The sequence below is a fragment of the Euprymna scolopes genome, chromosome 28, assembly GCF_053919585.1.
Source record: "Euprymna scolopes isolate OS-2025 chromosome 28, ASM5391958v1, whole genome shotgun sequence".
Lineage (NCBI taxonomy): Eukaryota > Metazoa > Mollusca > Cephalopoda > Sepiida > Sepiolidae > Euprymna > Euprymna scolopes.
Genome location: NC_136509.1, coordinates 41,728,643 through 41,756,358, shown reverse-complemented (window position 1 = coordinate 41,756,358; position 27,716 = coordinate 41,728,643).

Below are 27,716 nucleotides of genomic sequence, written 5' to 3'. Positions count from 1 at the left end.
TTACTTTTAAGTTTCCAGCAACAGCCTAATATACTATGTTACAAAAATAGATAATCACAAATATCATTTTTAAAAATGTTTCTGCATTGTTCGATGAGAATTAATAATCTGTGTTATTTACCTGTAAGAACCTATGACATAACGAATACAACATTCACGTCTAAGTAACATTCATCTGAATGTTGGAGACTCGATGCTCAGTGCGAGCGCTATATTGAATACAATTGCGAATTACTAAAGATTACCATTCACTTTTGCTGACAGAAAAAAAACATGTAAACCACCGGTATTATACACATTATTCCGTTAAACATTCTGTACTGATTCCGAGTAAAAGCTTTTTTGCTACATAATATATTTTTCAGCACCATTCTCAAAGCACCTTTGAAATCTATTTTGTGGCCTCTGGTAGAAAATGTCCAGAGCACGCATTCTTACTCACATCTACATTGTAACATTGAAATCGACGAACCTATCGCCCGACTGTTCTGTCATTAACTGCGTGCGGTACGAAAATGTTCAAAAGGCGCTACTAAATGTTAATCGGTTTAAATTTTGGTTGAATAGAGAAAGTAAAAAAAGCATCTAAGTTGCTGGCACACGTCGATGAGAGTGGTTACATTCTTAATCTCAACATGTCAATATCTGCAACAGAGATAATAAGCATTATAAATGAATAAGTACAATTATTAGAACAAACCAATTTGCATTTACCTTTAATTTAATCGGATGGAATAAAAGCAATATGAGGCATTACATTTGGAACGTCTTTCGTATATGAGATTAAAGATAGATATTGGATTTATCCCCATATATAATAATTTGATTGCAGAAATTCCTCTCTGGACTGAAGTAAACTAATTTTGCGCCAACACATGCCACAGAAACATTTATTATGTTTAGACACTATATTATGTAACTTTTGAACGACATCTTACACACTTTTATTCGTTATATTAAAATCCTGCATTACCTCCTAGGAGCAACATCATCACATCTGTAGAGGAAAAGTTGCTATTCTTCACTCAAAATAAAAAGTAATGCTACCACTCTCAGTACACGCCGTGAGGAATTCTGCATTTTTGTCAGCTATGGGGGTACCCACTTATTATCTGTCTCATACATTTATGTACATAACATAATCTTTCCTTTTTCCAATTCCAAAAAAATGATCTTTCCCTTCTCATATTTGACCAAATTCCATTGGCTAATAACTGACTATTCTTTCATCCCAGAAAGTAAATCCTCCTACAAAAAATAAGGCAACAGAAATTTATAACTTTTCATATCTTATGTAATAGTTTTCTTTGTTTTTTCGTATCTTTTTAGAGGGAAGAAAATGTTTCGTTTTCCATTTTCTTAAGTGGAAATGTTGTTTCAGTTGTCATATGTAATGAATAGAGATAAACCTATGCAAGTCCCCATTAAATTATTTCCATTATTCTTACATTGATACTAGATATTTAAGCTGGTGTTGATTGGTCGACATATATCACGTGACAAGTGGTAAATTTGTCATTTTGGAATCAGCCCGTATTTATATGCCTATCCGCAAAAGCAGACTTAAATGTTTAGTTTTTTTTCCTTTGAGAAGTATAAAACTCTTTTAAAATGGTCACCTACTTGAAGGAGTATTTATTCAATCGGGACTATATCTCAAACATTACGCAATCATCTACTTATATAAGAGCCATATACACCCTAACAGGGAGCATTGTTGTCGAATCGGGCGAGATTATTTCAAGAGCATGTCCTTTCCAGCGCAGAGTACAAAATCTCCTCCAAATTATTGTGGGTGAAGATCTATTTCCCACTCTATTTTATGATTCTCACACAAGAGACGTTGCGAGCCTATCTTTGATCTATTACTTGTTTATGTCATGTGCTCAACTGAGTTTCAACCTTTCTCCCTCCTTGTAAAACATTCAAAATCATCTTAAATAAGACAACAATACCCAATTTCCACTGTTACTGATCATAAGGGCGTCGTCTTACCCTCTTCCTGAAACTCATTAACCTTTATCATAGAATGCCCTCTATGAGTTAATTTGTGAGCCATAAATAAAATGAAATCTCTTAGTATAAATGTTTTTTTAATCAGTCATTGACTGAGGAGATATAACAGATGAAGTATAGTACCAGAAAGGATGGTACACTTTGATTACGGCCAAACGATTTTAGAAGGAGCCAGTTAAATTAATTCACAGCAAAATAAGACTAGCAGGCAGATGGTCAACATGACGCTTCATCTTAATGCCTATAAAAAAGAACACAACTAGTAAAAATCCAAAGTTGTTTTTATTAGATTTTTTAAATAAATGAATGTAACGAATGAGACGTTTGACTATTCATCAGATTTCGTCTAAATTTATTTAAAAATATTTCTTGAATATTTGTTTTGACGATATTGTTTAATATTTCATTTTTTAGTTTTATTTTCGTCGTTATTGTCTTTTTTTTTCAGCCTGAATATGTCGGCCTTATTCAGAAGAATTATAAAACTATTCGCATCAATGATCAGTGTATTCGATAAAACTACAGAAATATATGACAGCATTCCCAATAATGTTACATCGACTAATCCAATCTTGACGGAAGTTATTAACCAGAACACATATTGGAAAATACACGACTCTAACAACTCGGAAACAAACTTTAATGAGTGAAATAAAATAATATTAGTTCTCCTTGTTTAATGTGATATTTAAATCGATAACAGATGCCAAACAAAAGAGGTAATATCTAAGAATTCGTCTACCATTGGCTTACGGTTGGAATAGTCATCATCAACATTATACTAGCAAAACCTGTCCTTTTCTCTTCCCCGCAACCTCTATCTCACAGAAGAGATGTTGCGAGTTTGTCTCTGCTTTATCGTTATTTTCATAGCAAGTGCTCGACTGAGCTTCAATCTATGGTCCTCCCTCGCCAAACTTTCACAAGAAACACTCGTTTAGCTGAAAACACTATCAATAATTTCCCCCACTTTTTATATGTGCCTAAACTTACACGCAGAATCCATAAACAAAGCTTCTTTCTTAGAAGTGCTTGCTTTTGAAACTGTCCTCCGTTTTCTTTCTTTCCAGCTGACTACAATATGATTGTCTTCAAGTCCAACGTAAACAAATTCTTGATGAGCCGTTCCATTTAAGTTAACAAATTTACCGAATTTCCATTACTAACGATTACTATATTATCCAATTGACTAATGTACACTCTTAACCCTTATCCTCGAGTCGTCTCTGGGCCTTGATGAGTGGATATTCCCATGTAAAAAAAACCTGGTGCCGGCGTTTCCAGATAGAAAGATGCCACAAAGCCAGGACAAGTTCGTTGAAAGAAGTTTACTACCTCAAGAACATATGGAATTATCATTCCGTAGCGCATTATCGTAGACTGAACTAATATTGTTTTGTTTTGTGAAGTTGTAACTGAGGTTTGCACTGATAGAAAGCAATGCTAAAAAGCTCGTTAACAAAGGCATAAGTAAATGTGCTTTCATGTGAATAACGTTTAGGAAGAAACATTATGCTTAATCGTGAAACAATAAACAGAAGCGTAAACATGGGCGTTAGTTAAATAGTTTTACTACCACGGCTACAGAGAGGCCCATCTACCCTCGAGAGAAGGATAGACTGTGCTAGTTTCCCAACCTCGTATTTTACCTCGCGGTACATATACACTTCGCCTCCTCAAAGAGTCACACATCTGGTACTTACTAGGCTAAACCTTGCTTAACTTCAGTGATCTGGTGAAAACCGATGTGTCAACGTGATTGGCCCGTGAATTATGGACCTCTCTTAAGCCGTGGTAGGCAACCCATCTAGTGATGGCGTCAAGATAAAGCAAACATAGTAGCCCTGGCGAAGCATCAAGTATTTAGCTACGGATATGAATTGAATGTCACTACAAACTAGTGTAGTGAATTCAATCTCGGCTGCGGCCGCATGTTACGTTTTTTTAAATAGTTTTAAATATGTGCATATGTGTATGACCCTATCACTAAAGAAATTAAATAATAACTAATGTTTATGAAGCCATGTTTTAATCAACTCAGAAACCACTAAGACCGATCTTTTTGATATGAAAGAAACATATTTATAGAGTAAGTTAAATTCGTTTCTTTTGATGAAGTGTTTTGTAATGACGGGGAATGGATCCCACACATCCAGGTTTTGTAAGTAAGGAAACATTTCTAAAAAAAAATATGAATATGAAACCAGCATGTAAGTAGACGCTGCACCAAAAATGTGCTTAACGCTCCTCACCTCAAAATTAAGCATGAAGGGCAATAATAAAAACGATTGGTTCTAGTGTAACTTAATGAACGTAAGTAAGGAAATGATTCGAGAGATTTAAAAGAAAATGGGAAAAAGAACGAAACGCACTTTAATAGACAAACCATTCTTTATGATGTATTTCATTTATTGAGAAATCATCAAAATAGACATTATTTTTTTTTGGTTTGAGGTAAAAAGTGAAGGGATTAAGCCTCGCTTATAAAATGAAATGTAAACAACGATAGTAAAAAATACAATGTGGGTAACAGTAATATTTATATAGTGAATTAATAATAACAACTGAAGCATGCATGCCCTCCATGAGTGCACTAGTGAAAGAAGCATAAAAAATGACTAAGTTCAGCATTCGACCCAATCTCATTTAGCCCCAAAATCCCCAGGGTGGGGGTCAAATTCTGGTGAAAATGAAAAAACCCTGCGATTTTTGGCCTTAATCAATGTAAATTTTAGTTCTGCACCATGCAAAAAAGAAGTTAATGGATCCGTCATTGGACCCACCCCACACTATTTAGCCCCAAAAGTCTCCAAGGACTTAATATATTAAAGCTTAAGTTCAGCACCATAAAAAGCTGCTAAATAGATATACACAGAAAATTTGCGGCAAATATGGTAAAATAGTTCCCAAAATTGAGTGTTTTTATCAACGCTAAAAGAGCCCTTAGGGCGCACCCAAGAGTTATCGCGAAGTATAGATAAACAAAATTATATAGAAATTACTTAGTTACAACTTTTCAGGAAGTTTTATAAAAATCCAAGTCATCAATTTTTTTAATAAACACAAAAGTGTCAATTTTAGCAATTTTAGCCCGAAAGGCATCCCCCAGGGGAGGCAATCGGAGTTTTCCCGGAAAATCAGTTTTGTTACTTTCTTTTATTCATATGTTAAATGTTTGTGCAAAATTTCAAAACTTTCCAAGGCATTGTTATTGAGAAAAGTGCGGGGAGACGAACGAAAGAATGACAAGGGTTAATTTACAGGTCCACCCGCCTTTTGTAGGGGGACCAATAATAATAATAATAATAATAATAACGAAACTGCATATATTAAGTTCTACACAAAACCCCATCATGCATCCCCCATTTTTTCATCACCGATCCCCCCCCCAATAAAAAATGATACCAAAGGGCCGAGAAGGGTCAATAAGGACTGAAAGACCGAGGAGCGAGCGCCAACCAGACCTCGGCTGGACAAGCGCAAAGAGAACTGGGACCTTGGGGAGGCTGAGTGTCACTCAAATTCCAGTATAAACCAATGGCCACTACCAGCGAGAAATCAATGGTAAGCGGCTGTTGCGATGATGCAAATTCATTTGCAAATGCTATCGAAAGAGGCTGAGAGAGCTGGACGTCTGGGGAGACTTGTTGTCACTCAGCTTCCAGAGAATGCCACAGGTTTCCAATCAGATCGTTTGTTGACTTGTGTGAAAGCTCCATGTGAGCCAATAATAATAAGGATATATAAACACAATTACTTATAAGTATACTATGAATACTACCACTACTGTAACAAATACACCTAATTAAAAATCAAATTTTGGGAAAATCTCGGAAAGTTATCATGCGAACGACGACATAACTGAAAAGGGTTAATTTTGAATTTTATATTTAATAGAAATATTACTTTTGAACCAATAGTTCGAACGCATCAAAACCGCTTTCAGTTTTGCCTGAATAAAAAAAATGTAAAGGGCTAAAAAAAAATCGCTGACTCTTGTGTGTGTGTTTTTTTTTTTTAGTTTACGTTCAATTGTAAACCTTCAAGCTGCTGAGCTAAATGTAATTTTTGGATTAAACATCGTAATGTGAGAATCCTATTATATACTCATGCAGGGTACGGATGATCGCGACACGGGAACGATGTTGCATTGAAACCCATTCCCAATATGGTGAAGCGTAGTATATTAAAAAAAAAAGTATTCAGTGCTTAAGTTTAAAAAGTGTATCAACAAAAGATATTAAAATTTGAGTCGTCCGGAAAAAATCTAAATGTTATTTTTTTCTCGATGTGTCTGAAGTGAAGCACATGTGTTTAATCGGCAATAACTGCCATAAAATCGTTGTATTCCGTAATCCAAACGAAATAAAAAAAACGCGGTATATTCTGTACATCTAAATATCACAGTGGTCCTGTATATGACCTTAAACTATATCCAGTGGTGAGGTCCCAGATTGCGGGCTTTGGGAGTGTGAAACAACCATTTAATTGTATTTGCTCCCAGGTCCACTCTGACCCGGAGTGGTAGTAACTGTTACGGTCCCAACTATGGGTTAAATAGAAACCGACTTGAAAAAAACAAATATTCTATTAAGAATTTTTCTTCTGAATCATTGGATTCGGCATTAAATAACCTGAAAAGGGTTGATATGCCGTAAAAAACAACCAACCAACCAAAACCTTTATATAACAAGCGAATTATTGATTAGTGTCCATGTCTTCCCCACTGTTTACTCGTGTAAACAATGGTTGTGAATGGAATTAACGCGTGTGAGACAATAAGTTGCTAAGAGTTATTTTTGTGCAAATAGGTTTGGATCGACTTAGATTTAGATGACGCTGCCAAAAATTTGGATCGACTTAGATTTAGATGACGCTCGTTATTCAACAGAGAGACATGCCCAAAGTTGATCTGTGTTCGCTGACGCCATATTATTTCCAAAATACCGAAAACCGATATTCCCGTATTTCGAGAAACGCAATCAGACAAAGAATAAAATTAGTTTGAGTTTTTGGAGGGAGTGATCAGTATATTAAGAAATGAACATGAAAGAACTATTATTAAACGTATTTGCAAAAAATAAACAGAGATGGCACTGCTTAATGCAGATGTGAGAAATGTATTAAAATTCCTGGTCGCTTTGAGGAAAGGAAAGGTAAAAAGGTAATGATAAAGTAATTATCCTGCTTCCATTTATGAAGATGAGAAGTGAATTAAAATTACTTTCCTTGAAAGCAACAATACTGATTTTTGTCCACAAATGAAAGTGAGAGGAAACAATCCCAATAGATACATATACTATATTTTTATGTAGCATCTGTGTTTGCAAAACTATAATATCTTTTTAGTAGAGGAGTAAAATCGATATGATTTATCAATATATATATATATATATATATATATATATATATATATATATACTCTCTCTCCCTCACACACACACACATACACACACAAATATATATATATATATATATATATATATATATATATATATATATATATATATGATTGGGGGTCTGTCTGCTTTGACTTTATGCTATTAGAACTACATCTGAAATCGAAACTTGACGAATCCGTTTATATGTGTAACCGAAATAATACCATTACTATATAGTAGTTCTTAATCTAGTTTACTGTAATACATTAAACAAATATATTATATGTTCATCCTCGATTCAGATGTTAAGTATCGTATATGTTTTATTGTTATCAAACAACCGTCTCCGGTAGTGCCCCCATCATTGGATGGGATGGGTAATATAGTCTATGTTCTGTCTTCATAATGCCATCGTTCAAGGTATTATGTTTCCTTTTGTGGTCAGCGTGTGCAGATATTGGTGTTTCATGATAAATACTAGTGAAAATATAAGATGGGAAATAGCATTTTATTGCTAGTGTGAATTTTTTTATTTTTTTATTTTGAGAATCGATTTTTGAGTTAGTTTGAATTCGAAAACTAAAATCAAATTTCAGTGCGTGATTATCTTCTTCCCCTACTCACTTTTATTTCGTAAAATACCTTGCCAGTTTTTCTCGACTCTATCGTGTTTTTATGCTGGTGTTTGGCCGAGCCTCAATATCTGGACGCCATATGAATAGAAAAAAAAACAGATCTTCCTAAAATCATTATCAATTGTTTTATTTTCATTTTCTCTCTAACGAAACTTTCATCGGCAAAGTTTCGTTTCTATTACTGCTTACCTTCAGAACGCAATACTTATCTGAATACACGGTCGTTTTAAATTCCAATGTAAATGAATACTCAGTTATGATCAATATTACCAACATCCAACCATAAACACAAATCACAACTGTCATTACGAATCACTATAATGCTGTCTCACTGTAAACCTTATTATAAGTAGTAGTTTAGTTTTTATGCATTATAATACAATAGTAAAAATAAATATATTTATGTTTACTGTAACTAGATGTTTACTAGTTTGTAGTTATGCTCCGGGGACGCGTATGTTCGACTTACAGAAGGTAATTTTTATGTGAGAGCCCGTAACAACTTTCAAGACTAAAATGCCACTCGAAAATAAGGATTTATAAGATGGCAGCTTAGAGGATTAGACCACACCGCATACCGTGGTGAATTGTTACAATCGTGAAAACTGGGCAAAATTTGATTATTAAAGAGGATGACGTCGCTATACAAATTTGTTTACATTTCGCTAGCAACCACAATACATGGGTAGAGTGACATATAACTTGTGTAGTGCTAACGAGTGTTTATAATGTGCACCACTCAATAATCAAGTGTGCATTATTTATTTTCTTGGAATGAAGTCGAGCAATCTCGTAAAAAGAAAACGTACAGAATTTTGATACATTTTGCCCAAGCGAAGCTGCGAGGTCGAAGAATGTCAGAATTTTAACCGAAGACAAAAAGCTTTGATACACGCTTCCGGTAATAAATTGTACGTTGGAATGATATGATTTATTTCCATAACGATGAATTATATCGATATGGATTTTGCCCGTGGTTTGATTCATTTATCAAATCATGCAAGAGGCAGGCTAGGGTTATGTGGAGAAGGTATAGGGGAAGAAGAACCATGAAATGTTCACATTAAGTACTAACTCATAGGCAAAAATATCGGTAATTCGGATATTAATCAAGTTTGTAAGCACTAGCTGATACTCGCCAAATAAGGGCGTACCTAATATATACAGATGATAATGATTAATCTACTAACATTATTCGAGTGTAGTAATTAAATACTGGTGCATTGTACGAATCGGATGTCGTTACTGGTGCATATTACGAACCTGATTTCTCGCAAATTTTCGGTATGGTTAAATCAATAATGGTGGCTACTTGTGCATCTATGTTACCTCGCTTAAATAATTACGTTATTATTTAGAAAGCCATTATCAACATAAGGAGGAAAGGTGTGTGTTTTTTTTAAATTATTGTGTACTTTCAGTTAAGAATTTTATAAACAATAATATCGTAAAATAATATTTAATTTGAAAATACTATCAATGATTTGAACGAGTTTCCGAGCGATTTAAACGGAATTTGATATATTCCGGCGGCTACGAACGAACGTTTATGAGAAATCTGGTTGGTAATATGCCGAATTAGAGACTTTGGGATCGTACAATGTACAAACACTAGTAATTATAAAAGATACTGATTATCCTGCTTGTTTTTTATGGAAATTTCCCCAGACAAGGCGTGAACTACATGTTTTACAATCTAATGAGAGCGAACATGGATTATCGTAAAGAAATAAGACACTAATTGGCTTGTATTTTTTAAATCCAATGCGATAAGTAAGAGGAAAACATGTAGCATTAAGGTAGGTCCACAAATCTGCAATACTTGGAAAACTGAAAAAAATATATTGCAATGAGTTATCAAAGAAGCGAATTGGGGGACATTAAAAAGACTTCATAGACTGTGTGATAGTAGATTTTTAGAAATAGGGAATCACCTCATGTTGGAGACACCGTTTAAAGCGACAGAGAATCAATCTACGAAAAGCGGAATAAGCAATTAATCAAAATATAGACTATATGACATATTTGATAAGTTCGAAAAAAAATCAAAGTACAGTAAAGCCATCCATGATAACCTCAGTAAGAAAATGGATAATCTTCCGATATAAAGACACAAGATGAATCTTAAACGAAAAATCAAAACATTTTTCACCTGATACGAAACTGAATCGAAGATAACCTTTAGGTTATCTACATATTTTCACTAGTCGATTGTAGAAGAGCGAGAAGACAAGAGTAAAGAGAGGTATCTTCATCACTGATGTTAATTCATGGAATAATCTTCTTAATTAATTATCTTATGAGACAGAAAAACATGGGGAATTAATTAAGGACTTTTAAATTAATGTAATATAGTAATACGGAATATAGTTTTTATATATCTAAGATGCCTTCTCTCTTTCTCTCTCTCTCTCATATATATATATATATATATATATATATATATATATATATATATATATGCTTACTTGATTTAATCACATAAATTAATATACGAAGATATAACTTTATGCGTATTTATTTCAGTATTAATTTCGACAGTGCTCAATGCATATGTAGAGCTAGGTAGTGAATTTAATATATATGGCAATTAAGTTATGCAGAATATTCTACGTTTCATTTTCGTGAGAATTCGTAAATGGCATACACCTGACGAATTCTCACGAGAATGAAACGCGGAATATTCTGTGTCGCTTAATTGCCATATATATTTTCATAACTTAATATATATATATATATATATATATATATATATATATATATATATATATAAGCCGATGTTTGTTATAGACACCGATTTGTTAAGATTTAGTGAATTAAAATATGACTGAACTAGGGCAACATTTCTCTACGGAACCAAAAGACATATAGGATTGTTAATTCGTGTATATTTAGATTCACTAGGGGCAATTAACAGATCTATAAAAAAAAAGTTAAATTGATTTGAACATGAAGGCCGAAATGATTTTTTTTATTAATAGAGTTTCTATGTTTCAGACTCCACACATAGAAATCCATAAAAATATCTTCTTGATAAATGTATTTATAAAAAGGTCTGAACATCTAAAATAAGTATTTCTATTAGTGTTCCATGGTGCAAGTAATTTACTTGTTTTTTCTAGATGATTCAAATTGATTGCAATTTGTCAAATTAATTTATTCTTCTATAGATGTCTATTATAAAAAGGTGAGCATTTAAAAATGGCACCGCACTAAAAGTTTTGTTTTCATTTCCACGTGACGAAAGGTACATTGCAACTTGAATATAAGGGACTACTATTTGGGATCGTATCTTATAAAGGCTGCGGAGTTTTGTAGACATTGAACGCAGTCATTACATGCGCACACTCGGAACCCACACATTGTATACAGACAGTCGCAAGGTAACAGCAGTATAGCAAAGAATTCGATTAACTCTTTTGTTCAGTAAAACAGCAGGCATTTATTTACAGGTATATTCCAGACTAGCGATTTGTCTCTTATTCAATGTCCAATCGCAATCCAATGTAGTTAACAAGACACTGCCTTGTCGAACACCGTGTAATATAATCCTGTCCAGCCATGTTAAGCACGGGTCTTTTCCTGCCGCTTTAGGGCCACCTGTGTAACACATCTCTCTCTCTCTCTATCTCTCTATCTCTCTATCTCTCTCTCTCTTCTCTAACTTAAAGGGTCAGCGTTTTTCTGTTTTTATATTTTTATTTGATTTTTTTTTTACTGTAAAGTAACCTTGCACACAGTTCGGTATTTGCATACGTTAACCGTTGCTATTGCTATACGCGCGCCGGCGCTCTGTTCCAAACCAAGATGCCTATTTACTTTGGATTCGAGCACGAGGGATGTCCGTTCATATTGCATTAAAACCTCTGTTAGTTAGTGCAGTCGGGGAAAATAGAAATAGGAAGAGATTCCAAGCGTAAGAGAAGAAAGCTTATTGGCAATAATCGATTTCAACACTGAAAAGGTGGGATTTGCTGCATGTTGCGTTAGTCGGTATTGTGCACGTCTTTTGCATAGAAGTCCTATTAGTTCACCACAGCACATTCCATTAAAGTACTTGTAAAACAGGCGCAGAGATTGCGGCAATGGGATGGCAGTTAGAGCATGACTTATTCGAGACCTTCTTTGCACCTTATTTTAAAGCCTTGTGGTAAATGCACCATCCTTGATGTGACAACAGTGTCATGCATGGGAGAATGTCGGCTTCTTAAAGATATAGAACATTTACTCTCTGGTGAGAGTAATTTTCTAGCACAGTGGAAGGATCTTATTTTCTTAGCAGGTGCGTTCGCAATGTCCTCAATATATGTTAAAGTTCAGGTAGTCCCTTTTCATTATTTTTCATCTTTTCATCAATTGAAATGCTTAATAACTCTTGAAGACATCACAGCGATAACTGTAGACTGGGCATTTCAAGTTTTAATTCGTTCAAAGCGAAAAGTGTAACCATGATGGTATTTAAAATTAATGTTCCTTAATCAAAATAACTTACGCCCAGCAATATATCTGCTCGTAAATACCCGACACTATACTCTGGTATAGAGATAATTGAACAAATCGCACTAAATATCTAACCAACATAGGTAATTACACGCTCGATAAACAAAAACAATTTCATAGATGTAAGAACTCAACTGTATTAATATTAGCAGCATACATGAAAACATAAACATATTAATGAACAACTACACCGGTTATCTACTAAACACAAAGTATTGCCGAGTTGTATGAATTTATCCACATTAAACCACATCCAACGACGACATTTTTACATTCTGGACGTGTATAAATTGATGATATTTGAAACCAACAAATTTCAGGTGAAAATCTTATTAAATATTACGTGTTATATAGAATACAGTATAAATTTCTCAAATTACGAAAAATGATCCAATAGAAAAATAATTACAAGTAAAATTATAATTTATCGAATCGAGTTTAAGGCTTTAATGTGGAAGAGTTGTGCTACTTATTCTGTATGACAAACTGACTATCACCCTTGACTTCGGTCAACTAAAATCAAGGCCCCGCCATGTTTAAACAGTTGTGGATGTTTTTATTTTTTGTAAAATCTATATCATTTTGGTAACTTTATATATTTATCCTAATTTCGACATGACACGTATGTAATAATGTTTCCACGTGAAATGCGTTGGTTTAAAAGAAGACCAACCGATACATGCAGCAAATATTCTTTTTATTTATAAACAGCCTATACGGGGTATCGAATGGTCTTGTATAAAAATGTATTTAGAATCAAATGTTATTGAAAATACCCTTTATTATTTTTTTATTAGTCATATTAATTAAAGGTAAGTTGAAAAATACCTCCCATAAAAATTCATTCTATAACCGTCCCATTCACAACGGGAAGATGTTTCTATCAACAGTCATCTGGTGGCCTTTTGGAAAGAAACGATGTGTATTATATGTTCTGATATTAAATTCATATTTTTACCATTAGTACGTTTAGAATCTTTTTAGATTGAGTGAATTTTGTTTCTAATATAGAATGCTCCATTCGGATGAACTGGATTTCCCTGCATAAAAAGAGATTGTAAGTCTAAATTTGCACTCGAGACAAGTAATATCTGTATATTGGGCATTTGACTACAAACAAACCGTAGTATATTTTCCGATGCTGTCTTTATTTTATTCGCGCCAAGGTTACTGAAAAGTAATCCTTCTAAACTGAGGGGGTTACGTTTCCTTATTCACCCGGCACCAGATTTAACGCAATCTATACTGAGAAATTGTCTGGATATGTATATCCGATATATATATATATATATATATATATATATATATATATATATATATATATATATATATACATATATATATTACTAGTTAAACATACTTCTATATATAATCACGTGTGTGTATACGTATTTGTGTTTGTGACCTATTTGTGTTGCATTGTCGTGTGTATGGGTGTATAAGTTGCACTAGCGTGTCATGATCTATATCATAAACGGACCATACGTGTATATGTACGTTGTGTAATGCACTGCTGTTCTTGTCCTTACTAACTATTTCACGGTCTGTGATTAGTCTCATGTAATGTTGATTCGCGTGTGTCAAAATGATCTGGGGAGCTAGATTCTGTTTAAACACAGACATTTCAAGATAGACCAAAATACTATATATATATATATATATATATATATATATATATATATATATATATATATATATATATATATATATATATAATTTCTTACAGGTAGCGGAGGAGTGATCGACGATCTTGGCTTTGGTGTGGTTCTTCTACACCTCCATTCAAAGACTTCGTTCCCCTCGGGAGGAAACTCCTTTTAGATCATTTTCCTTTGACGTCAATCGAACTCAACCAAACTTTACTAGTTTCTTAAAAACTGGAAGTTACTATTTCGCTACTTTTCGCTGCAAACTTGACCAGGTCACAGTTTGACATGTTTTGATTACTTGTCCACATAACTCTAGCTTGATAAATAACTATACAGACAGATCGATAGGTATATACACACACATATATATTTTTTTAATATAATTATCCACTAACACGTGTTCCGTCGTTTACGACTCATCAGAGTGGCGAAATCTAGCGAATCTTTAATTCAGCCTCGCTAGATTCAGCCACTCTCATGAATCGTAGACGACGAAATACGTATCAGTGGATAATTATATTGAAAAAAAAAGTATGCAGATTCTTATGTAGGGGTACCAAGTTGGTTAAAGGGAAAATTATTCCCAACTCGCATTTAGGTAAAATGCACTTTCGTAAATAATTGAATTAATTCAAAACCTATCGCAAAAAAACAGTAAAATCCCTCTCTCTCTCTCTCTCTCTCTCTCTCTCTCTCTCTATATATATATATATATATATATATATATATATATATATATATATATATATATATACATGTGTGTGTGTGTCGAGAGATATGAAATTTACACTTTAATCACTCTTATTATCTAACAATCAGCTTATAGTTTTTTTTTTGGGGGGGCAGCTGATTTTACTCTGTATTAAATACCATAATTGTGTCTAACTTCTCCTGTGTGATTAGGCTAGTAAACTTGAATAGCCAACCGTGTATGCAATAAAAATCGATTTCAAATATTTCAATACTATTTATCTTTAAAATTGTTTCATCTATGGCCCGACATTTTTAAATACGATACGTCAGAACGTAATTGAAAGTGATTTTATTCACATTAAATAACATTTTTCTCGTTATTACCTTAAAAGGCCTCATTTGAAGATTGTAGGAAGGTAAAGTGTTTCTCTTAATTACCATTGCTCCAAGGTCTACGTTGAGCCGGAGTACTAATGTATGTTAGAGTATCTGATGTTTCTTTTTAGATCAGAGGGTTTGAAGATGCTGACTTCTCGATGCACCAAACATTAATGTTATTCTTTTTTTTACTTTTGAGTAACTCAATCATGCTCTGCAAGATTAAAAACAACGACAATTTTCTTCTACAATACAATTAAACCAAACGCCACGAATAAACATTTGAAGATACAAAGAACTTTAAGAATAATAGTCTCATCCAAAATTATTGGATTCGATATTAAATAAGTCGAAAAATGTTGATAATCTGAAAACAAATCAACCAACCTCAAAAATAAAATTGATAAAATAAAAATTTCATTTTCAAGTAATTTCCATATATAAAATCCAAAAAAGTGATTTCATTTAATTATGTCTCTTCAATAACACATTTTATCGAGACTACATAACCGACGTCATTAATTCATATTAATTTACTTCCAAGATTAATTTTCTAGATGAATAAAGTTTCTAGAGCGCATATAACGCCTGCGAGACATGTACATTATTTAAATAGTTGTTAAAAGTAAAGTTGGGCTTTTTAATTTAATATTAATTATTCATATATATTATAACAACACATACGAAATGTTAAACAAGATCGAAAACATGGAGAAGGTAATAAGTGACCCACAAATTTTATTTACCTAGTCACAATCACCAAAACAGAAGCCCTTAGTGGCTTAGTCAAAATGATATAATGATTTAACATATAGTGTGAGGTAGCGAGGAATAAAAATCTAATATACAAATAGATTGAAATATTTGCAATGATAAAACTGGTGTTAATATTTAAAAAAACATATGACAGATGAGTTGTTTCGTCAGTAAAAAACATAGGTTGAGGGTTCTACCCCCACCAAAAAAAAAAAAATTCTTTCAAAACACCTCCGTCGGAAACAAACGAATGATTACACACGTATGACATAACAGAAAATCTGTTACCTAATTGGTGTTGAGAATGGATATCGTCAATTAAATATGGCGTAAAAAAACATCGGTAGAAATTAAAAGGTTGCCTTATGATATCTTGCATGTACTAGTTAAATTTATAGAGTCATAAATTAATGGGGCTAAGATAGTCTAATCTTGATTTTAAAATAAAAGTGTAATGTGAGCAGATATCTAGCTGCTCAACTCCCTACATAATGTTCCTGCAACTTATATTCCCGATAGTAGCCCCTACATCAATTTCGCACTGTGCTATGTTTGGGGTGTGATCGTAATATTTCAAATACATGTTTTGTTTTTTTTCATAACTCAAGTAAAAACGAACACGCGCTTTGCGTTTTTTTTTTCGTTTTTTATTGTGCACTTAACCCCCATCCTTCAATGAGTATATTTGTAAATACGACTATTTACGTAAAATTTAAAGTTTTTCTTCATAAATCCATGCGAAAAATTGCTACGTACGTATCCTTTTTGTATCCTATTGCGTTGCCGAAAGGTCTTTAAATATCTCTACTATTATAAAAAAAAGGTGATGGACTTCGAAATGACTGGGCCAACTATTTCGAAATTTAACATAAATGTACTTCATCTACCTGAAACTGTTCTTAGAAATGTTTTGGATATCTGTCAATAATCGATAATTGAAAGAACCCGATGAAAGTAGAAACAGACGATTTTGACTAAAGTTAACAGCTTATAAGTGCATTTCAGAAGTTTTATTATCACACCAGCCGAAAAGCCCGACATATAAGGCATCATATAAATCATTAGAACTGCACAAGCAGAAGAACCATGCATATAAAATCGACAATAGTTTTTGTTATATAAGGGTGCGTTCAAAATTAATGTTTCTGTTATGAGTACAATCGAAGCATGATACATAACTTTGCATTTTTAACTTTAATTCAAACTGTTACATATAGTACATAGATGAAAAAATTAGGTTCTTTACAGTGCAATCTAAACTACAATGCATTGTGGACAAAGTCACTACGGAGGACATGTAAAGATTACCCTGTGATTACTCCTAAACTAGAGCAAGCAATCTATTGAGTAATTGAAAAATGGGGGATTTCGCCGATTTTGATGACAATGAAAATATGGAAGTTTAAAATATGTGTTGTTCATCATTCAATGCTGGATATTATCGGGTCTTTTCTTTTCTATATTCTTGTAATATTGGATCTAGTATTTTCTATATTCTTGTAATATTGAATCTTGTATTGTCTATATTTTAATAATATCGGATCTAGTATTGTCTATATTCTTGTAATATTGGATGTAGTATATTCTATATTCTAGTAATATAGGATGTAGTACAAGGTGACCCAATAGAAACGGGCCTTCACTCTAATTAGGCCCCGTTTCTTAGTGTTTTGTCTGAATACAACTAGTATATTATATTCAAAACATCACATCCAGAACACAAGGGTCTTTGCCCTTTTTTTCTCCGTTCTACAGCATATGTTCTAGATGGCCTCCATTTAGCTTTTGTTTTTTGGGGCACCCTATATTTTCTATATTTTGGTAATATTGGATTTTGTATTTTCTATATTCTTGTAATAACGGATCTAGTATTTTCTATATTCTAGTAATATCGGATCAAGTATTTTCTATATTTTAATAATATCGGGTCTAGTATTTTCTATATTCTAGTAATATCGGATCTTGTATTTTTATATTCTTGTAATATTGGATGTAGTATTTTCTTATTCTAGTAATATCAGATCTAGTATTTTCCATATACTAATTATATCGGATCTAGTATTGTCTATATTCTAATAATATCGGATCTAGTATTTTCTATATTCTAGTAATATCGGATCTAGTATTTTCTATATTCTAGTAATATTAGATCTAGTATTTTTTATATTCAAGTAATATCGGATCTAGTATTTTCTATATTCTATTAATATCGGATATTGTATTTTCTATAAACTTTAAATGATTATGGTTGGTTGGTTTAGATTGTAAATTTTCGTTGTATATTAACGTCACAGCGTAGGAAATGAAAAAGAAAGAAATATTTACTGCGTGGCGTGGACCAGAGAAAAAAATGGATGCGTGGCCCAGTGGAAATCTGCGAGACTTTTTTTTTAACCCATATAGAGACGAGATATTTTCTTTTACTACATAGGTGACGAGATAAAAAAAGAATACTTTAAAGCATAATGCAATTGAAATGTACCATGAATAAATGCCTTTCATTTCATTCGAAAAAGCTGAGTTAATTTTGTTTTGTTTGTTTCTTTGCGACTGTCTCAAACTCAACGTGTTGAGTGTTGAGTTTTAAAATATAATCACACTATTGAAAAAGAATAAGGACCACGTTATATACGCTGCGTTTTAAGCCTCTATCTCTGCATATATTTCATTCTATTTATTAATATTGCTCGATTCTGAAAGGCGGCTGTATAGAGGGGAATATATTTTTACCGTTTATTTTGAATGCTTATCATTCGAAATTGCTCAAGTTATTACTATTGATATTTGTATGCGTTAGCTGCATTACAATCTCTATTAGAACAGCGGTTATTTACTAGCTTTTAGAGCGCAAAACCTTATTCAATATTCGAAATCTTAATCAAGCTCATATGTAACTTTCTTCCTGATTATTAACAATTATCTCCCAAATCATATTTTTAGATAATTTGTAGACATTTATGCAGACGATGCTACCAGATATGGTAACACTTCAAAAGCTATACATGACTAACATCTCACTTATTTTCTCCCTTCTAATCTGGAGCACGTGATACAATGGGAGAAAGGATGGCTGGTTGTTTTTAATTCATATACAATTAAGCTGCTCTCTTTTCATCATCAACGCTCTGACCCACATCTTGCCCCATTTGAAATGAACGGATCTCGTCTTGAGTACGCTACATGTTCAGACAAGCTTCTTGGTATGACCCTCACTCCTGGTCTGTGACTGAGCACATCCATCAAATATGTTGCCATGATCGCTGAAATAATATTTGGATCATTCTACCGTTCCAGTAGATCCCTCATTGCCGATGCAATCCTTTACCTGAATAAGAGCAAAGTACTCCTAATGATGGAGTACCGTTGCCACATCTGGACGGGAGCTACTCAAAGTAACTTATCCTACCTTGATAGAGTTCAAATTCGACTCCGTAATCTAATGAGTGATGCCCTTTTCTCTCCTCAACAATTTTTTTCCACAGAAAACGTGTTGCGAGTTTGTCTCTGCTCTATCGTTATTTTTTATGACAAGTGTTCGACTAAGCGATAAAACTTGTCATTTCATAAAAAAAAATCATTAAAAAGTTGTCATTTCATAAAAGAAAATCATAAAAAAACACACCCACTCGTTCAGCCAAAATCGTTATAAAAATCCCTTACTCTGTACCGCTTCCTAAACGTAAACGTGGATTCCATGAACAAAGCTTCTTTCCAAGACCAGCTTTTCTGTTGAACCCTTTTTTCGCTTGTCTGCTTTCTATCAAACTTCAATATTATCGTCTTCATGTCCAGCGTAAACAAGTTCTTATTAAATCGTATCGGCTCTTAAGAGAAAAGCTATCATTATTTGCAGATAACACCGACAATAGTTGTGTAGGACAAAAAGAGCTAGGAGAAAGAACATTAACGAGATATCCACAATATAATGCGGTTCATACTTGTATCTTACAGTGGCTTCTAGCCATTCTAGCTCTAGTGAAGACCTTGCTCATTGTCAGCGAGAATGGTAAGTGACTGATGCAACAAAATGTTGCAGGGAAGTTCGTAAAAGTGATGGAGTGTATTGAAAATTCGAAAAAACAAACATTTTGCTCAAATTCAAGGGAGCTTTTCTGGTTGTTATTGTATTTTGAGTGTCTTTTGCACTGAGGATTACACCTTTAAATTCCAGAAATGTGTAAATTAAATCCCGCTTTTACTAAACACTTTAACCATAACGCTATATGTTCTTGTTGATTAATAAAGCCTTCAGTTCGAAAGTCTGTGCAAGTGTCTGAGGTCGACACAAAGATTCCCGTATTCGACAAGATACACATAAAAATGCTCGGAGTTTACATCGACAGAACGTTTTACATTGCACTCAAAATAAGGACAGTCGACTGAGGAATCCAAATAATTTGAATAGGAGAAAAATTAAATGTTTAAAAAATAACCAATATTTCGTTTAGTAAATTTATTAAAGGGATGTCCTATTTTATGTTAGACTATTCTATTGTTCGATGTAGATGCGTATTTTATCTCCGTACTCAGTGACATGTTTTTTTTACAGAATATGTTCTCCGCATCTTTTAAAATCGCAAGTTTGGTATAACATTTAATAACTAGCAGGACCAGTGAAAATTGCATAGAATGAAAAAAGAAATTTAATGAATAAATAATTTCATAAAGCTTATACTTTTTCTACAATAGTGTAAAAGAATTATCTCGACAGAAAAACTAATAACACGCAGTAAATGCGGGTTTAAATACATTTCTATGAAAACAGGTTCGATCAAAAAAGAGAACTGATACACACGAGATGAATTAATACATATTAATACTCCGATAGTAATATTGTGATCCATAGTTCAATACATAATAATGAAATCACATTGTAATATAGAGTCTTTAATTTACTTGTTCTGTCCAGCACCTCTTGGCAAACAATGAACTTGCTTGCCCTGTTTCTTTCGAATTTTCTTTTTTACGTAAGGTTTCGATGAGTCATTTCATCGTTTAAGAACTGCCAATATATATATATATATATATATATATATATATATGTCGATATTCCTACTTTCTTACAATATTAAAACTATGATTATATATTATTTCAATGATATTCAAAAACGAGGCTATATCAAAGGAAGGTAACATAAATATTCTTGGCTTTTATAAATGGAAGTTTCAAGAATATATCATTTTAAAAGGGATTTTTTTTATTACATTCTCATCCCTAACAAGGCACGGTGCCACTTTGATGTAGGGCGCTACTATCAGGGACCCAAGTTTCAAGGGTGCTATATAGGGAGTTTAGCAGCAAGTAGTCTGTTCACATTACACTTGAACTTCTGCATGTCAGTACTGTTGGGGAAGCAGGAAAACGGAAGAGCATTCCAAAGTCTAGCAGTTCTGAGGAAGAAGGCTTTCTTACATCTAGTGATCTGTGTGTGAGTTGAACTTCGCTGTTTGTCGGGTTTGTCGGGGTGTACAAGGTCGAGTAGTTCGTCAGAGCATTCACCATTACATGCTTGTAACACGGGCAGAGGGGCAGAGGGACGCAATATTTCGTCGATAGGTCAGGGGCTAAACTTAGATGACAGTTCGGGACCTAGTAGGTTGGCGACTCTCTTTTGGTCCCTGTCCAGAAACGAGGGACAAGTAGCAGATTCATCAGCCCAAATGTGACAGCAGTACTCCATACATGGGCAAATGGTAGCCTTCTAGAGGTACAGTGTAATTTAAGGCGTAAGTAACATTCTAGCACAATAGAGAGAGAGCCCAACTTCTTTGCAGCAGTATTGGCAATGATCTTGATGTATCTGCCTCAACTTATGTTTCCTTTATACGTTAAGCCAAGGAGCTTGACAATGTATATTCAGGTAAAGTATCTCTCGCCATAGCTATTGGTGGTTGCTAAGGTCCCATGTAATTATTAAAGGAAATGAGCCTTGTCTTGGCAGCGTTGAACGTTACCATCAATTTTTGACCCCATTCCACTACAGACTGAAGGTCTCTCTCTAGTGATTCTGCCATTACCTTATATATGTGTTCATTAGTTTTTCCACGTAACTGCTAGAGAACATTGTGTTGTCGGCAAATATACCCATCTCAGAAACAAATTTATCAGGTGTCATTTGTGAATATCAGAAATAATAAAGGCCCAAGGATCGATCCTCGAGGTTGGTTGGTTGGGTGTTTTGTTTTACGGCATATCAACTCTTTTCAGGTTATTTAATGCCGAATCCAATGATTTTGAAGAACAATATTTTAATAGAATATATTTGTTTTTTTCAAGTCGGTTTCTATTTAACCCATAGTTGGGACCTTAACAGGTACTACCACTCCGGGTCAGAGTGGACCTAGTAGCAATGGCAATTAAAGGGTGGCACCACACTCCCCAAAGCCCGCAAGCTGGGGCCTCACCATCGGATATACACTCGCATTTATATATATATTTTTTTGATTTACGCCCATATGATATTTTTAAAATAAATGTGGTCTTCAAAAATGTTTTATCGTTATTTGAAAGCATGGCGTACGAACTAACAAAAGAAAGAACAAACAAAATATGATATAGAAAATAATCACTAAGCATATGATGTAAGCATGCAAAATACGATCTTTTGGTGAATCAGTGTTTAAATTAAATCATCACTGCTTTTAATGTTTACTCTCGCGAGGTGGCAGTAAGGTTTCACTGTCCATTTACTTGAGCGACTAGAGAAAAGTATATTAATAATATTATTCTAACATTTAGGACCACATACATGTGAATGGCTTCATGCTGTGGTGTACCCTTTCTAAAAAAAAAACAGAGAAGCAAAAAGAAGTACAGTGAGATTCTGAATTTACAGCTTTCTCTAATGTGGTTTAACCTAATGTGGATTAACCACTTATATTCCATTCATCATTGTCGCAACTCGAATGGAGTATACGCATTTCTAAAGGCTCCATTCCTAGGGTTTTATATGAAAAAACTATCCAATCCCCGATGAACACGTCCTCTCATAATAAAGACATACGGTATTATTTGAAGTGGTCTTTCATATCTGTCTGTATATCAGCAAAACAGTCTATACCGAACTATTCTGTCAATTTTGAGAGTTTACTAATTTGAAACTTGATATATAAGGGGATTTGAATGTGTGAATCTAATTCGATTTGTCTGTCAGCAAGCGAAAATATCTGGTAATAAGCCAAAATTGATAACAATTGCAATTAAGCTAGCATAAGTCTAATTAACGTATTACATCTATGAATGCGTAGATATGCATTTATATCTTTAACAAGGTTATTTTAATATGTTTTTACATGTGGGTGGCCTTAGCTAACACGGTAACTAAAAATACTGTGAAGCTATATATTTTGGTTTCGATTTTACTTGATGGTACTCAAGTAATATTTTTTTCACTTTTGAAATAACTATCATATATCGTCATTAAACTAAGATTGACTCTCTAATAATAAGGACGAAATCGGTACGAATTGAAATATTGTAATAAAACGTATTTTGCGACCATATATACGTATATTAGTGTGCAAGTAATACACTTATTCAAAAGGGTTCTCTAACATTTAAGCCTCAGTTCAAACTAGTTTGCAAATAATTAATTCATTCTATACTGTTATTTATAATTGTTTCATATTGTATTCATATGTTGACCCACTTGATAAGAATATAAAAATTTCAGGCGTTAAAAAAAATGTGGATACTCACTTGCAAGAACAACAAACTCCTAACATAACAATGTACCCTTACAGGGATATTAAAACGACTGGGACTGTATGTAAATTTGCTTTTCCCGTAAAACTTTGTACAGGGTGGGGAATGAAATGTTTCAATATTTTATGAAAATACTTTAACTTTACGTTTTTAGATTGCTACGACAATTAATTTGCCACACAAAAATCCATGACAGAAAATTATTTACTTAATGTGGCTCCCTTCTTTCTCAATAACTGCTGCCACACGTCTCCTGAAACTTGCACATGTCTTATTCAAATACTCGGGAGCTAACTTATTCTATTTATGTGTAATAGTATATTTCATAAAGTCGACATTTCTGTGTGATATTTTACTGATAACATGTTCCAAAACGCTTCAAAAATAATCCAGGGGTTTTAGTTTGGACTAGAATGTGGCAGTAAACATGACTCCTAATAGTTACTAAAATTTGATTTGCCGAAATCTTGAATTTTTCTAGTTGTGTGAACCAGAACACCATCCTGTGTCCATACATAATTTCCATTTGGATAGTTTGTTTTGAGGCATGGCAATACCTGATATCTCAAGGTGGTATAATAAGTGTCAACATTGATTTTCTCATCAGATTTGTAGAATTTTATGGGCATCTTCTTTTCATCAGAAGCTACAACATCAAAAGCCATAATCTGAGCAGGATGTTTTGTTCTGAATTTCCCTTTAACCTCAGCGGTTGATGCTGCGTTTTATCTTTCATTTCTACCGTTCAGAACACTATCCGAAGTGAGGATCTTTTCATAGAAGTATTTTTCTTAAGCCATGTAGTAATTTCCTTTCACCTTTAAAGTCTTTTTTTTTTCTTTTAGAGCATTTGTCAACTATTGTTTCTGCATTCTTGTATATGACCTTAAGTCCGAATCATATTATACTGCATTTCTGACGGTTTTGCTGTCCACCTTAAGTTCAATTGCTATTATTCGCATGGATTTCGTTGGGTCTTTTGGAATCTTAGATTCAAGAGTTCTGATAAATATTTTAGTATGTTTTTTTTTTTGCTTCCTCCACTTCCAGGCTTTTCTAGTAATAGTTTTGCTCATAGTCATTTTCTTCTTTACATTTTAAACTGTTTTTTTTTCTGACACTCACACTATTCCAGATATCTCCTTCGGTGAGACGTGCACATTTAGCAAATCACACAATCCTGACGTTTGACCCCCTGATGTTTTATATAAGTACACATTTCTGAAAAGTTATGGATAATAATAGTAAATATAATTATAACAGACACATATGGACGTTTTAAAACAAGTGGCGCAATGCTTGAGAAAAGACAACTTAAAGTTCACTGTTAATTTTTCTTCCCCACCCTGCATATATTATCTTTTGGTGTTTTAATAGGTAAGTCACATACTATTTTTGTTTTTATGAGTGTGACTAGTAAAGTAAAAAATTATTTATGCCCGGATACTCCTCACTTACCTTTTTCAGCCTTGTGACATATTTCATGTGTATTTTTTCAGTCGGACTATTCAATTTAATAACAAGCTGTCGAAAATAAAATTAGTGAAAATAATTAAATAAATGACCTGTTCTCAACCATTTTTTGGCAGTTCATCGAAAAAATAAGTCTCAGCTTTTAGATTTTTGTTTAAACCTAGATATTGAGAGTTTAAAACTGTGCACATCTTATACAGGGTTACCCCCCCAAAAAAAAAATATATATCTAGAACATATGCTGTAGAACGGAGAAAAAAAGGCCAAATACCTTAGTGTTTTGATGTGATGTTTTGAATATAATAAACTAGCTATGACCAAAGTTTCATTTCATTCGGACGAAACACTAAGAAACGGGGCCTAATTAGAGTTGGGATCCGTTTTCGGGGGGGGGGCAACCTGTATATCTTCCTTCTTTTATCAACGCTACACAATCGTTTGTGTTATTCTTGTTTTACTTACTTGCAAATCTCTGACTTTTCTCATTATAAGTGAATTGGTATTTGTTTACGAAGATAAGCGCCGCGAATCCTCGAAGTATAAATCATGAGTTTGACATTATGTCTGTTTTTACAGTTGCAGTTATTCCCAACCATAACATTTATATTTTTTATTTGATCTCATAATTCATACAATCTTGTTTGATTCCCAAAATAGATCCTATTCTGAACGCGTTTCTTCTATTGGTAGAAATATAATATTGGTAAATCTGCGCAGAGTGTGGCAATAAAGAAAGCTTAAGTCGTTCAGAATATAAACAAAACTAAGCAATACACAACAAATACGAAAACAAAATAACATTGGCTTAAATTAATGAAAAGAACCGCATTGTTCGTTTGAAAATCAATCAATAGGCTGTGTAAGTGTACGTGTAAAATATTGCACTGTTCGCTATTACTACCGGATATCTTAGAGGAAGTGAAGTGCGTTGTTGACCTACAGGCATGTTCTAGTATGAGTAACGTATCAAGAGACAGTATCCAGCGTCACGTAAGAGGTTGACGATCCCTTATGTATGGAAATTACCTCAGACAAGTAAAGTAGCTACGTGATATAAGGAAGTAAAATAAATATATCATAATACCATGACATGAGCTTCCTATTAATCTTAGTTTCAAAATTATTAAATATATCTGTAGGAGTAAAACAGTCAGCAGAAAAAAATTTTTTTGCAATCTGCAGTCATTGATTACAGAAAACTATTGCTACAGAAAGCTGTATTGAAATGAGATATCGGAACAGCTAATGTATGAAGACTACGAGACCAGCTGATTCTGATTTAATTTTGTCACAAATAAGAAGCTCATAAACCTAATAAAATGATCTATACATACATGGGCGGAGCGTTTCAATATGAGTCTTTTTATTCTATTCATAATCGCTTTTCTATTATAGACGCTGTTCCGTGATCGCCGATTCACGAGTAGCTTTTTGTCTATAAGTAAAACGAATGAAACTTCGCGTGCATGAAAGACACAAGGAGACGTTCGCTAAGTTTGTATAAAGAATCATTCGAAAAAAAAAGTACTCTTGGAGAAAGAGGATAATGTGTATTAATAAGTTGCTACTTCTAAAACGTAGCTTCCTAATTTGCGAAATGAGAACCGCAGACGGACACCCTTAGAAACAAAAAACCGTTGGTATATTGTACATAACAAGCGTGTGTTTCTATCAGAGCTTCCTGACTAAATACTTATTTTTCTCTCGTTCGAACACGTGACTCATTTGTCATATTCTCATCTCAGTCGACCGTTTCACCTATGGCTTTTGACTTTTTACCGCGCTTGTAACCATCTTTCCTTCGCCCTTAAGAGCATATCTGTTTACCCGGACTTGGTTATCATGTAACCTTGCAAAAGTTCAAACTTACTCGATGCAGGCGTAGGGCCTCTAATATAAAACACTGTTTGATTATGTGCATTACTCATCTCACAGCGATTTTTATAACAATGTTTTTATTGAGGTATTTCTAGGAAGTTACGTCGGCAGACACGTTGTGGGAATACCATCGAAGAAGAGAAAAAAAACTCAAATAATCCAGACATTTGCACGAACAACAACGAATCAAAACAAAAACAGACCTATTTTACAAAAGTTGAATGATAAATAGGTTATTGAATGAACAGCAAAGAATTTGTGAACAACTTGGACGATTGCAGAAATATAGTATTAGTATTTAATAATGTATTTCTCAAAACTACAGAAAAAAGTGTTTTAATGCAATACTTTAGCGCATTCCGAAGCCTTTGACGATAACATTAATTAAAACATATAATTATGTGCTACTTGCAAGTCTGCAACAAAGAAGGTAGGAATCTGTTACCGATCTAAACATCTTATACGCGCAAATATCTTCCATCTCTCTAACAGCTACTTGTCTTTCAGGTATGACATATTGTTGCAACATTTTGTCTAGTGGACAAACTGGTAAAGACATTATTAAAACGCTTCTTGTCTAAGATCAACAAAGTTTGCTAAACTGAAACCTTAGTCCCATCGACGCAACGTTAAATGAATGTGCTTGCGTTAC